Source organism: Botryllus schlosseri, chromosome 12 (genome assembly GCF_051294905.1).
Source record: "Botryllus schlosseri isolate E-star chromosome 12, Bs_hap1, whole genome shotgun sequence".
In the NCBI taxonomy this organism is placed as follows: Eukaryota; Metazoa; Chordata; class Ascidiacea; order Stolidobranchia; family Styelidae; genus Botryllus; species Botryllus schlosseri.
Window position 1 is genome coordinate 25,934,470 of NC_137247.1, and position 15,552 is coordinate 25,950,021.

General features: G+C 42.3%; 1 protein-coding gene across 1 annotated transcript in view; it reads right to left on the bottom strand.

Annotated features, from left to right (window-relative positions):
- Positions 1-15,552, bottom strand: part of LOC145452822 (uncharacterized) — a 345,136-nt gene that overhangs the window by 103,600 nt on the left and 225,984 nt on the right. The gene's annotated exons all lie outside the window — the stretch shown is intronic.

A 15,552-nucleotide genomic window follows, 5' to 3' on the forward strand; every position in this document is an offset into this window, starting at 1 on the left:
AAGCTGCCGTTATGCCGTTACGAGAAACGGCAAAGAACGGCGGCTCGGTTATGATGTATAAACGCAGCTGTTGATTTAAACCATGGTAATGTTTTATTTGACGAGTACAAAACTTCAAACCTTTGTCCGGTGTACGAACAATACATACGTATACTACATAGATAGGCCTACTGCTCGCCAAGCAGCAACGGTCAAACTGCGTTTAACTATAAGCATAACCAAACATCAATACATAAGTTACTATTTGAAACTAGGCAGAGTGGTGAATATTATCTTGCTGCGAGGTAGTGGCGTCTGGAGTGTATTGATAACCTGATATACAGCATGGCTCAGAGATGCCACTGGGATATTTCGGAAAACCCAGATGTGGAGGCAAAATAAACCCAGAAAAACCCAGATCCTATATTTCACTCAAAAGACACTAGATAGCTGTGAAAGTAGAGCCTGATAGTCGTCGAATACACTCATACCGTCATTGAAGCCTTTGATATTGAATTAACAAAAGTTCATAATACACATTTTGCTTGGTTAACACTGCGAATCGCACATAAAACATGTTGTTTTCCTCTCGACTCGTCGCAGTGAAACAATTGGGGCGCAGCGTGAATACTTAATAGTGTACCGGTACTTATTATATCATCGCGCTGCGAAGGTTGAATGCAATGCCATCCATTCCCTATTTCTAAGGATGATTTCATGTATTTTCAGCGACCTGAACAGATTGAAAGTAGCTTTCGAATGATTAATCCTACGACAATCACTTTTATTTGGAATAATCACTGACCAATGTACAGTGGAAATAAATAACTGCCAAATCATGAAATTCAGGGTTAGGGACTTACGGTTAGGGTTCGAATGTGCTGATAACCAATGCCTCGGATTAACTTGCTAGTTGCCAGGGGTGTCCAACTAACTAACCAACTCTTTCTCTATCTGAGTGCCTCTGTTGGAACTATAAATATACTCAGATAACAATAGGATTATATTAGTCGGATCATCACCTGGTCTGTTCATGTGCTTGTGCATACCATACAGTTACATGATATCGGCTATCGATACATGCCGAATTGTTAATCAAGTTCACCAAGTGCCGAGTTCGCTACTAGCAATCGTCCTATATGAACATGACTTTCTGCGACCTAGAAGTTACCATTCAATGAAGCTCCATCGCATCAAGCCAAAGCCTCTAATTTTAGTAGTGAAATAGATTCTTAACATTCTGTCGTTACAATAACAGCAAAATCCATCGACAATGTCGAACTGAAGTGCGTGCATTTTACGATATTGCGACCGTACTAATCTAATAATTAATTTTCGAGCGTAAAACTGACCTGGCGAACTGGATGTTGAAGAAAAAACAGATTTCAAGGATAAAAACCCAGAAACCCAGGTGATGCTCAAAAAACCCAGATCTGGGTGAAAAAACCCAGGAGTGGCATCTCTGGCATGGCTTACACTGTTCTAACAATCACACAACAATGTACATCGAATATATATTTACTACGTGTGTATACTTCTTACGCAAGGACGAGCAAAGCTAATACTTCTGACGTAATAATGACCAGTGGCGTTTGAAAATCAACCGCTTGCGCTATCAATAACCTGGTATAATATCTCTTCCTTGTTCACGAATGTTCGGTTATGTCATATTCACTGTACAAATAAAAAGTAATCGTTCTTTCACAAAGAAATCGATTAGATATGTGAAGTAGTCGATTACGATTACTTTGGATTTTTTTGGAATGTAATCGATTGCGATTACGATTACTCGAAAATGCTGTAATCGTCGTAATCGATTACGATTACTAATCGCGATTACCCCATGTCTGGTTGCTACACAATCTGTTTTACTTCTGTGCACTGAAGTAGGACGTCATTTGAAGTTCAGTCAGTGGGTAGGCAGGCTAAAAAGCTCTATCTTGGTCTAGTTATATACAAATACATTTGGATTTGAATAAAATAGTATTTACGATGGGCACCACGATCATAAATAATTGAAGAATTGGTCACCGAAATATGCTCCACTACAACAGTATTTCAAACTTGATACAGAAAATGAAAAGTTGTACGTACACCATCAGAGAGGCTAATGCTGGTCTAAATGCCCTTGATTTCAGAAAGATCCGCTTGAGCTAAAAAATTACATTAAAAAGCGATTGGACTAAAACGATGTGAAACAAATTATGGAGCTACAAAGGCAAGACATTTCACCAGCGCTGTATGCAAAACTGCAGAAGTGTCAACCCACATCAGCGTCTGTGGAGCGCTCATTTTCCTTATTTTACGTCCAAGTCGTCACTTTAAAGACTCCAACATTCCACACAACATGAAACTATGTACTACAACAGTGGTTTAAAATAAAAAAAAATGGATGAGTATTACTGCTATGTTGTGTATGTTTTACTCGTCAGTTCCATGAGGGACGTTGGTTACATGTAAAAATACACTATTTTCACATAAAGTCATATAAAGTCATATTTTCCATAAAATAAAGTCATATAATTGATTTTTTAAAGTCATATAAAAATGGCCTTAGTGATAACACTAAACCAGAGGTCTCAAACTCAAATGTGCTCTCGGGCCAATTTCCTATCTTTTTTTATGACGCCGCGGGCCGCAGCATCACTAATAGGGATATTCAATGTATAATTTCCAATTAGGCCATATTTGACGGGACCTTGCTGACAGGCATTCCACAAACATCGTGGAAATGTAACTTACTATTGTATTTGTGATGTGCTTCATGCGAACCATCGCACGAAGAGACGCATGGCGGCTGCTCGCAGTGGTGGTGTGGTGGAAGCGTGTAGTGGACGTGAGGGGTCTGTGTGTTGCTGTTTCAGTTGACGTGTTTTATTACTTCTTTGAATATAAACATCTTCGAGTACAGTATTATTCACGCTTGTTACAGGAAAAAAAATCACATTGTCTAACATTTGAAAGATATTGTTTCTGTGCCGGGCATACTTTTTTAATGAGTTATAGACATCATGCGAGAGGGTGCATCAAATTCGTGACATCGTGAAACTGTCGGGTTATAATTTTGCTGCTAGATTGTTGCGTCCGTAGGATCACCAGGTCACCGTTTCGAGTCGCAAGTCCTCTGATTTTAACGTTTGACCCGACTCAACTCGAGTCATGTTTATTTATTCATCCAGTCAATCCGAAATTGAGTAGTTATACGAGAATGTCGTGCCAAACCGAATTTATAATTTTCAGTCACGAATCATCAACGAGTCATATTTTATCATCATGAACTAGAAATGCGACGTAATAGCTGATCTTCTACCGCATGGTAGCTTTTAAAAGTGATGTGATAGTGAAGTTCGTAGAGATTTCAGTGATTTTGATAGTAGTTTCAGGGTGAACTTAAATATATTGTTGAATACTGGAAATTCCAAAGTGCCGTCGCGGGTCACACAAAATGCTCTCGCGAGCCGCATGGGGCCCGCGGGCCGCGTGTTTGAGACCTCTGCACTACACAGACTACTAGATTTTCAAAATGCGCGACTAGAACTACTCAATATTTAGAGCTCGAAGCTAGAACAAGAGCTGCCAACTTTTCCCCATCCGCAACTAGAACTACTCACTTGTTAAAACTCACTACCAGAGCCACTCAATTTTCAAAGTCTGCAGCTAGAACTACTCAAAAAAACGGTAATTAGTTGACCTTCACCTAACTAAATGAGCAGTTTGTACAAGTCTGACACAAAGTATTTTTGGGCAAATGCATGAAATGTATTTTCTAGCAGATGAGAGGAAAGAACAACTGAACAAACAAGTCGCGCCGAGAATGCCAGTCAAGTTTAACATGCTTGGTGTTTAAGAAAATCTTTTTGTGTGGTACTCCCTATTGACCTGAAACAGAAACTTCCAGGTAATGAAAGTGAATGCGGATCCAGTCACGGTTCACGAAACCCGACTCTTATTCATTTGGCGGAGACAGTACGGCATCTGCTACGATCAGTATGTATTTCTGAGATACTCAGTTGATTTCAACTGGTCAAGCAGATATCATGTATACAAGGATCTTGGATTTCAGTTGATACCATGCAACAAATGAAGGCGACGTTGGAGAGACTGGAGCCTATCGTGATGGAGATTAGGCAGAGCTTAAGCGGAAAAAGTGATAAAAAGAGAACAGAATTGATCCTAGAAGATGTAATATACCAGAGCCACTCGCCACAAAACACGATTTAAAGAAATTTGATGACAAATTGAATGAAATCACAGCCTTTTTGCAAGAGATGTGGTGTGTTGAATGTGTTTTATTATTTTTAGAAATTCAGTTAGTCGAAGTTGTCGACCGTATTACTTGGGTCATTTTTAGGCTTGTTAAGCATCTTTGCGATACAACTGTTCCCTGAACGTAGGAGGTAATGAACGGCCGACTAATTCTTTTCCTATATTGACACTTCGGATATTCCCAGGCAACAAAATGGGATGCAATCACCAGGCGTATCGTGCGCATTCGATGTCAAAATGATGCTTCAAAAGAAACAATTTTCGCACTTCTGCCGCAGACTCATTAACCCGTTGTTGCCGTCCATTAACCCTCTCGCTACTGCAGCTTATAACCGCTATTGTAACAGTGTTGTAGTAAGTTCTTTATTCTTCAAGCTATCAGATCGCAGCACAGGCGCATGGAAATATGACCAGTAAATACAGCACGTGCACCTCGCACGGCGTACATCCAAGAGAGTGAACGCATCAATAACAACACGCTTCGTCAATATGCATGACGTCATCACTAGCCACAGATGGCGCCCCGTTACATATACCCCCCTCCAATTTTTAGAGGTAACATGAGGAACATTTACCTCTAAACTAAAACCAATAACACATCAAATGGAAAACCGAATCAAAGGCAAAAGACACATACAACGTCATGAAGACTATAGGCCAAACAAATAGCTCGCAACGAATAAGAACATGAAATTTTAAACAATCTTGTCGATCATCATCAGGTCTGTCGATCCATCCACCCAGTTATGCGAAGCAAGGTCCTCAATTTCTTCACCGCACCATTTGATAACGTCTTGTACAGTAATGGAATTCAACTTGCTGACATCAGTACGAACACGGTACGTTTCACCTTCCGTCGGCAACAGAACAAACGGAGCATTATACTCATTCCAGATTTTCTCGACAACAGCCAACTCTTTCAAGTCCAAGCCCGGGTCAACTTCAATACTATCACACGCCACGACAGACCCACAATTCTCAAGGTGCGCTAAGGAACCATCCCTCTCAGCTGCCACCTCGGGCTGCATCACAGGCTCACAATCCTCAAGTTGTGCTAAGGAATCATCCCTCTTAGCAGACACATCAGGCTCCATCACAGGCCTACAGTAATCATGATGCGCTAAGGAATCATCCGTCTTAGCAGACACCATTACAGAGCCACAATCCTCAAGATGTGCTAAGGAACCATCCAACTTAGCAGACACCTCGGACAACATAGGATCAGCCAGACCAGGCAAAACAAGTGCACCAACATTTTCATGCTTTCTCGGAACAATTACCGACGATTCAACCTCGTTACAGGGTTTAACAAACCGCAATGGATGCGCAGGCGTACCTCCAAAACTTTGCACAATACTCAATACTTGATCGAGAATACTCTTCTGGGCCTCAACCATGTCGTCAATCCGGCGATGAGCCCGCTTGATCTCTGTACGAATATATTCATGATCCTTACGCAACAAATCCATGACACTTTGTTACCGCTCACTGACTCTTGAAAGGCTTGAAGACTGGAGTGCTCGCCATTTGTAACAGTGTTGTAGTAAGTTCTTTATTCTTCAAGCTATCAGATCGCAGCACAGGCGCATGGAAATATGACCAGTAAATACAGCACGTGCACCTCGCACGGCGTACATCCAAGAGAGTGAACGCATCAATAACAACACGCTTCGTCAATATGCATGACGTCATCACTAGCCACAGATGGCGCCCCGTTACACTATTAGCCCTATCGCTGCCTGGATCATTGTTGCTTTCCGGTATATATACTGACATTACTGACCCTTATGTTGTGGGACATCATAATGTGACAATATATTTCATTATAGTTTTAGTTATAATAAAATCCTCCACGAGCATACATATACAAGATACCGGTCAAATACAGACAGACAGCCATTTAAAATGCATAAAACGACATATTGATTTCAGTCGAGATACAGAGAGATCTTCTTTCCAAGACAGGTATAATACAACTATTCCTGCTCTTGAATTGAAATGCAGACAAAATCTGGTTTATCAAACAAGTCTGTGCCTCGGCGGGAAGAATAGGACCAAGCAACGCGGAGCTACAATCTGCAGCCTAAACTCACTGTGTGGCACGCTAACCTCATTCAGAGGCCACTTGTGAATGATTTCTCCATAGTTTAGGCTTGGCGTAGTCTCTGATATCTGGCTAATTCCACTGGCGTCATATTCGTGTGATGTACTGTCAGCCAGATATCTTTAGCAATGATAATCGGCTGATCATGGCCATTGTCGCTGCACGTTGAACCAATGCTTAGAGGACGATATTTTATATACTGCTGCCTTCGCCAACGCTGCATTCTTTTCAATTCACCATCAGACTTGTACACTTATATTCGGGCATATAGCAATCAATTCGTGGCTTCAGTCTCAATCGTAAAATAAAGGCTAAATATAGCAACAAAACAACTCGAAGATTACCTGAAATGAGTATCACAAATTTTAATCAGAAATTATTACAAAATATAGTATTTGGCTGAACAGTTGAAACGCCAACCGTTGTACCGAACATCCATGATTGTAAATTCAGTCACATTCATTGCAGACAGAAAATAAACGGGGTGATCATATACCATTGTCCTTGTTAATGACACATTCAGTCCTTCACAGAACTGTTACAACTCGACGGCGAGTTGGACTGGAGCAATCGCTGCGAGTAATGACTGACTGAGTATAATTAACTGGCTAATAAGTCCGGACACAGTAAGTTTCCCCTTGTGTGTATTGCAGAATGTCGATCAAGCAACCCAGACTATATCATACCGTTAAAAAATACGCTGGCATATACTCTAAATGTGAAATTACATTAATTAGAGTCAGATTCAGAGCGGCGGAAGCCCTGTTTACAGCACGACCGTTTTCGGAGAGAATGATTTGTGATCCAGTTTCTTCTCGCGTGCGGCGAGGTGACTCGAGCGTAACCAACCATTGATACGGACAAAAATCCACCGTGACAACCATGATTCGTTAATGTACATTGCGCATGAATGTACTGATAAAATAGGGTTGTCATACGTCCGGAATTTCCCGGACATGTCCGGAATTTCACTGAAAAATCTGCGTCCGGGAGGAATTTCTAAAATATGCCTAAATGTCCGGAATTTTGAAGGCTCAACATAAACAATATTATTTTTAAGCAGATTTATGCTATTCAAAATTCTTTCTTCGCGCAGCGCGCGAGTTAATGTAACATATATTGATATTAGTATGGACACCAGGCACCACCCTCCCAAATTAGCAATGAAAATAAATATAAATAACCATCATATACTGAAATAAGTCTGATTGTAATCGCAATTATAAGCTAACAGTAAATTACTAGAGTTGGTTACAAGGCCGATTGGATGCTTCAGTCACAGACAGTGGTTCCGAATCTTGAGGTCGTTTTCCTTTATCTGGAGATCGCGATGATGTTGGACGTATAATCAACTTTCTATGCCGTAACTTTGGGCAAGCTGATTTTTTTAGTAATCAGCTTATCAAGTTTGGAGCTGGGCCACGGAACATTTTGAAGTTGGAAATGAGGTCGCGACCATAAAAAGTTGGAAATCACCGGATGTGCAACCTGCTAGTGCATTTTATAGTAGCCTAATATATGGAATAATCAATAATATTGATAGAAGCCATTCAAAAAATTTAGCAGCAAAATGCATATTGTAAGAGCCCAAGAAGTTACATCGACTACCGTATGTGGGGCCCAAGATCAGTGTTCTTTTTACGGCGTAAGGGGGCAGAAAAAATATTGTTTCGGACCTGATTAAAACACATACCCAGATAGCGGCACCGACCTAACAGTATAGCAGGGCTGCCAAACACAATCCCGAAAGGCCAGACGCGGCCCGCCAGACGATTTCATCCGAACCGTGGAGAAATCTATTGCAGACCCTAGCCAGTAGCAATCACCAGAGCCCGCATTACAGATGGCCCAATTCATGACAAATGTTCCTCTCCATTCCTGTATACCAAGTACCATTTCGAGTTTTTATGCAGTGCTCGCGTACCACCTACATAAGATAAGCGCGCCGAATGTGGTAAAAATGTTTCCACCGTGTTGAGGTGCATTTTAAGGCGCAGTAGATGATTTCTGTAGTGGATCCATTTCAAATTATTGTGGTCAAATATACTAAAACGGAATTTGGTTAGGTAAGAAACCCAATGCTATACGACTAGATCTCTTCGCCGTAGGCCGTCACTTGCGCGATAGCCCCTACCAACGACGACGACCTTACCACGACGACGGCGGCCTCGAAAACTCAAAATCAACCCGACTTTAACCAATAACTCCCTTCGGTCGGAAAAAAACAGAATCTACTCGCGTACCACCTCGAAGACCTTCGCGTAACATTAGCACTGCTGTATACAGTCGATGGCCAATGCTTTGCTAGTGTGACGTCATATTGACAGACAATATGTCACCTCATTTTCAAATCCGCTAGTGGGCGCTAAAGAGTGTCCGGAATTTGCTTCACAAGAATATGGTAACCCTATAATAAAATGATGTCAAAGCCGGAACCACAACACGCGAACATCCGGTAAAGCATCGGTCACATTTGCGTAAAATCGTACGGCGTATAGGGCATTTAAAGCATTTCTTTAGTTTCTTTCCTTTCTCTGCTCTTCTCTCGTTTGCTCGGCGCGTAAAGAGCCTCTTTTCTCTCGTTTTCTTACGCGGACATTACGCGGACCTTACGCGGAGAGAGCGATTCGTACGCGCGTACTCTTGACTTGACGAGTTCATTTGTGAGAATTCACACTCGCAAGGGGCCGGTCACAAGCTTGACGTTCAGCTCATTTACGAAATTCATACTCGCAAGGGGTCGCCGATTTTATAGTATTTATACTGTTGCTACGCGGGAAAATAACTAATGAACTGCGATCGAGTTCATTTGTGATGAATCAGATTCGCAAGGATCATCTGCGCCTGGCACTGGCAGGTTTGTTTTAGGAATACCGGTGTTGTCTTGTTTCAACTGTTTACGTTTATGAGTTGAGAAGCCATGTATCGCTGTACTATAGATAACTAACCAATCTACAAATGATGTATAGGGGCTAGAACAGTTGAGACTAAAGGCCAAAGTTATGTAGCATTTTCTGCTAAGACTAGAGTGGATACTCTTGTCGCCATTGTGTGTTTTACTATGTTATCTTTTAGGTACAAGCAATGGATGCGGCAGCAAGAAGCAATTGTCTGGATGTTGGGAAATGGTCATAATAATGGCTGGGAGATCTTTCATTTTAACCGGGTTTAAACTTTGGTCTCCCCCGGTGTTTCTCGAGAGAAACACCAACTCCTACAACCAGTTGTGCCCCGGTTTGCACTTGCACATATTGGGTATCCGACAATTGCATTAATAAATGAATGGCAACAATTCTTGTTCTTCGTCTTGCTATACCTCCGCTAGCATTTTAAGTCATAGCCACATGAAAAGAGAGTTGACAAGATTTCCACAATCTTAATGATTTATTACTAAAATGTACTGCAGTGAAACTTCAACAATAAAATGTTGCCTCAGAATATGTAGTCGCATCTCTGGCTATGAGATTCCCAGATCTAAGCCTCAGCATTCCTGACAATCATCATCATGGGCAAAGCACTTGAATATTATCAGCAATTGACCATAGAACTGCACAGATGGTTATGACAATACACATGACCAGTGACCATAGGCGGTCTGAAAAGAAGCACTACTGCCTAAGCAAGTAGTATGGGTTTAGAACTACTTCTAGAACAGTTTAGGCAAGATTGCTAAGTAAGGCTCCACTGTTTTTCAATTCATCGCTTTGAGTTGATGTAGTTTAGACAATCCATGGTAATCCCTAGTCCAACTTGAAGAGTAAAATTTCATGTAACATCAATCAGTACTATCGCATGTATATATATATAAATATAAATGATAAATATATATTATACTAATATATAAATATATGTGAGAGGATATATATAAATAAGAAAACGGAATAGTCCAACTTGAGAGTAAAATTTCATGTAACATCAATCAGTACTATCGCATGTGTATATATATAAATATAAATGATAAATATATATTATACTAATGTAAATATATGTGAGAGGATATATATACATAAGAAAACGGAATTAATACTGAATAATAGTTAAAACGTGTAAATATATAATACATGGAGAGAAGGAGGGAAAATGAACTCAATGCCTGGGTACGTAAGCACCCCGCTGGCTATTGAAATACCCAACAAAATCATTTCTAATCTTCCTAGCCTCCTCCGTGTAACGTCTTCCTGTTCTTGTAAGAGACTGCCAATGCGGTCCGGGTTGCTCTGGAGGTCCCTCGCCTTCATCTGCCGCAAATTCAAGGTGATGTTGATCACCTGAAAGATAATTATGCAGGACAGTACATGCTTTGACTACATGGTCAGTATTTGCAGGAGTGATTGCCAACGGCCTGCGAAACATTCTAAACCGGGAGGACAAAATACCAAATGCATTTTCCACAACATTCCTTGCTCGCGACAGTCTGAAATTAAAATGTCTCCGCTCTGGGCAATTCAATGAGGTACCTGGAAAAGGTCGCATGATATGCCTCTGCAATGGGAATGCTTCATCTGCGACAAAAACATGAGGACTTGGACTTACACACCCAGGCAAAGGAGCATCTGATGGCAGATCTAATTGGCCAGAGGACAAACGTTTTCCGAAATTGGAGTTGCTGAAGCACTTACTATCATTGACCCTTCCATATTGACCTATATCAACAGCAATAAATCTTCTCTGAGCATCAACAACTGCCATCAGAACTATACTAAAAGTCTTCTTATAATTAAAATACAGTGACCCAGACTTTGCAGGTTTCTGAAGGACCACATGCTTACCATCAATACTGCCAATACAATTAGGAAAGTTCCACTTATCTCTGAATTGTGATGCACTCTCTATCCACTGTTCTTGTGTGGGTTCTGGCATGTACTCCGCTGCTAAAGCCTGCCAGATAGCCACACAAGTCTCCCTGATCAAGTTGACCACTGTTGACTTGCCGCACCGATACGAGAAAGCGATTGTTTGGAATGAATCGCCAGTAGCCATGAACCTAAAACAGCAATCGATTCAGATTTTATGTACAGGGCCAGTTCACCACGACTGTAAATTGATTTGAACAAGGTGTATTATAATGTTGGTGTGGATGTGTCATTTACCTTAGAGTGATTGCCAGTCGTTCATTTGGAGGAATCGGTTTCCTCATCGCTGTCGTCTGCTTCGAAATGAGAGGTCCAACAATCGACAGCAGCTCGTCGAACTTCTCGGGCGTCATGCGAAAATATGTAAAGAAGTCAGCAGGTCTTTCATATCTCATTTCCTGCGTAAGCCTATACTCTCCCAGCTGATCTCTTCTCTGAAGAATGGGGTGAACCCAGCATTCACGTCTTTTCTTCTGTTTCTTTTTCCTCCTTTCATCCTTCTTCAACGCCAAATAAAGCAAACCCAGCAGGTCCATTTGGCTGCTTACCCCAGCCAAATCACCCTGCCTTCGAACAATACTCATCCTTTTCAGCGAATGTTGCTTTCCCACTACAGAATACTATGTCCAGTGCAAATCGCAAACGCCGAGAACAACGATTGCTTTAGTTTTCGCGCGAAAGTGGCTTTGGCCTCCAGAGCGACAACTTGCGGAACAGCGCTAACATCTATTCTCACTTTTCGTTCAGCGATGACGTAATCTCTCGTTTTGGCCAATTTAGTGAGAGAGTGAGACTCGTACGCGCGTACGATTTTACGCAAATGTGACTGAGGCTTCAGGGGTACCGACACTCTTCTGCGGTTTAGCATTAAAATATCAACGGACCGGTAGTACGCATTACGTTCAGACTTCAGAGCACTAAAAACTTGACCAAGTACCACGCTGTTCGCTGCCGCCAATGTGACATTTGAGGCCACGGGAAACTATATATATTTGTATCAAGTCCTATTTCAAAAGCCTAACGCAAACATGCAGTTAATGTGACTGAAATGCTATTCGAAACACCATTTGACCATCAATACACATCTAAGCAAGTATGTAGAAAATTTCAATAATAGCCCGAAATATCTCTTGCTCAACTTATCTCAACAAAGAACTTCGTTCATATTTCCTTCCATAGCTATAATCTCGGAAATACAATTCGCCGGTATGTACGGAATATAATTCAAACTCAGTGTGCAGCGGTAAACAAGTAAACAACATCCGATTACTTAGGACATCACAATCACTCCACGCTCAAGTGCTCACGAACCAGGCAAAGCTAGGCAGAAGAATCGCTACGGTGAAGCCCCGTGATAATCAAGCGCATTTAAATTGGTTAATAACGCTGACACCAATCTTTCTGATCGACCGATGGAAAGGAGAACAATTGATATTCTGAAATCGAGAGCGATCAGTTTTTGTACATCAAAGGTGCCGCCTCGCTGTAGTGTCAAAACGGTTGAGTTCTCTTCTCTCCTGCACTTTCTTCGCCTAGTTCGGCATTGAATGCACACACGTTTGTTGACTGGGTTTGCACTCAGTACCGTACCGCGGCGACAGTATCGGACAGTCAGCAAGAACCATGATGAAGAAAGTCGCCTGTGCTGGTGTCTGGAGTCAATATAGCAGAGTTGGAAAGACGCTTTTATCAACCTCGATTTAAACAAGATTGTACAATTATGCATTTATTAGTGAGTTTTATACTCAAATAAATGATTAAGCTGTATATAAAGCAACGAAAGACTTAACCGAAACTTGCACTTGTCACTACCTGCACTTGTCACTACCTTCAACTCCAGCGAGTTGACACAAAAGTCCGTCGAAGTGCACCGTCAAGTTGGTGTTTCTGCCCCCTGGTGGTGATATCGCTCACGTTGTGCACCACTGGTCTAGATTGTGAAGCGGCGACCTTCCAGAAAGTAGCGGAATTTTCTTGTGATCAGATGAAGCGTCAATAGTGAGGCGGTTTAGCCCAGATATTCAAAAGGATTGTGCATTTTGTGATACAAGCACCAAATTTGGCACACATGTTTATTAACATGTTGCGAACATTTTCAGATATTGAGCCACTCGGAATTCTCTCCTTATGTCCGCCAGATTGGATTTCCAAATGGTCGCCATTTGAAATCTACATTTGCGATTATGTCTGGGTCAAATGCTACTATTGACTTTATTTTGGTATCTAAATGTATGTTTTTTGGATCAAGGAATCCAATGGTAACAATCTGCAATGCGTATTTTTACCAATGTGCCGCCATATTGGATTTGAAAATGGCGGCTTCACATTACATGGCCACTTATCGATCTACATTTGTCGTTATTATAGTCTAATGACTCAATTCTGGTGGTGGTGGTGGTGGTAGAGTAGTTGTTGTAGTGGTAGCTGTAGTGCAGTGACGATAACAGAAATGTTACTTTGTGTCATTCCGGGTTCATAGTGATGCATGCATGTCTGTAAACTGACGGTGCTAGCTGATATTAATCTGAAGACAGTTCTACTATGCCCAAGAGGTTCAGACTAGCTCCTTCTGAGGGAACTTCACCATCAACATCACCGCACCTCACCTCAACTGACTGGAGTTTATTCCTCATATGTCAGAAGGACAAGGCGGAGACACTGACCAAAGCCGACCCGACCAATCAAAGAGAAAAGACATTGGTAATGGGTGCAGTTCACTCGCAGAGAACTTGATCAAATTCAGTGAACTTGGAGAGCTTCCAGGATCATTTCAGTTGGAACGACTCGATGATTGTCATGGCATTGAAGCTGCGATGGTTGCACACGGTGCACAATATCACCACACGTGCAGGCTCCAGTACAACAACACCAAACTGCAGAGGGCACAAAAAAGAGCACTCAGGAAAGAAGGTCAAAGCGACGAGGAACAATCTGTATGCAAACGTACCAGGGGATATTCTCGTTTATCGGTTACAGAAAAGGTCCCAGAAGCTTATTTCTTCTGTGCACAACCTGCTAAGGCTAACAGTCTTCGAAAAACAGCCACCGTATGCTAGAGTCATCTGCCCCACGTCGCTGCTTCCACTCTTCCTGGAAAGTGCCCACACTGTGGCCATGATCCGGCATTCAATGGACATTGTGAAGAAAGCTGTAGAACACCTGAATCCTGGACAGACACCAGTGGTCACCTTGGATCAGCCACTGTTTGCTTTGGCTAAGCAGATACAGTGGAAGTGGCCAGAGAGTTATGGTGAAGACCACATGCTGGTGATGTTTGGTGGTCTCCACATTGAGATGACGGCACTGAAAACACTGGGGAACTGGCTGCAAGGGAGTGGTTGGGTGCAAGCACTTGTGCAAGGTGAGATAGGGACAGCAGACTCATTCATGCGAGCATCGCATGTGTTGCGCACAAGAAGAGCACATCAAGTAACTGCAACAGCACTGTACATCCTGCAACACCATGCCAACAACCACTACTGTCTGGGAGAAACCAGGGATGCAGAGGACCTTCCCGCGTTTGAAGACTGGTGTCGCGAGAGACGAGGCAACATCCCCCAGTTTCGCTACTGGGCAACTGTGCTGGAAACAGAACTGTTGGTTCTAGTGTATGTGCGTTCTCTCAGGCAGGGATCGTTGACGATGTACCTTGATGCTCTGACAGAGCTAGTCATCTGGTTCCACTCACTAGATCATACCCACTATGCTAGGTGGATACCAGTGCACCGGAAGGACATGGCCGAACTCACTACCAAACACCCAGACGTAGCCAGGAAATTCAGTGAAGGCCATTTCACAGTTCAGAAAACACAGATACTGTTCTCTTCAATCCCGATTGACCAGACACATGAGCAAAATAATGCCTGCATAAAGGAGACGGTGACGCAGTTGGGCTCACTAACAACTCTAGTGTCCTTCGTCGCTGGATGGTTGCGGGACCAGAAGTTGCTAGGGTGATAGAAGAATTCCAGGACGGGAACCAATGCTGGAGACGGCAAACAGCAGACACACGTCATCACGATCAGACGCCAAGTGCACAGGCCTCATTTGTGAAAGATGTTCGCTCTCTCGTCGGTGTCATAGAGGAGATGGGCAACCCATTCGAGGAGGTGAGTCAGGATCTAGTCGTACTGGACACAAAGGACATCGCAGGTCCTGCTGCCGTGGAGACCGTGATGAATGCCAAGAGGATTGGCCAAGAGCAGTTCGAGGCTTTCAACAGAGAGTGTTTGTTTGTTTTTTGGGGTATTCATGGTGTTTCTCGACTACTATGGTCATTTACACCAGGCCGATATTCTTATTGTTTTCCGTAACTGCCGACTTATAGCACGACCCACCTCTAGGCTTTTG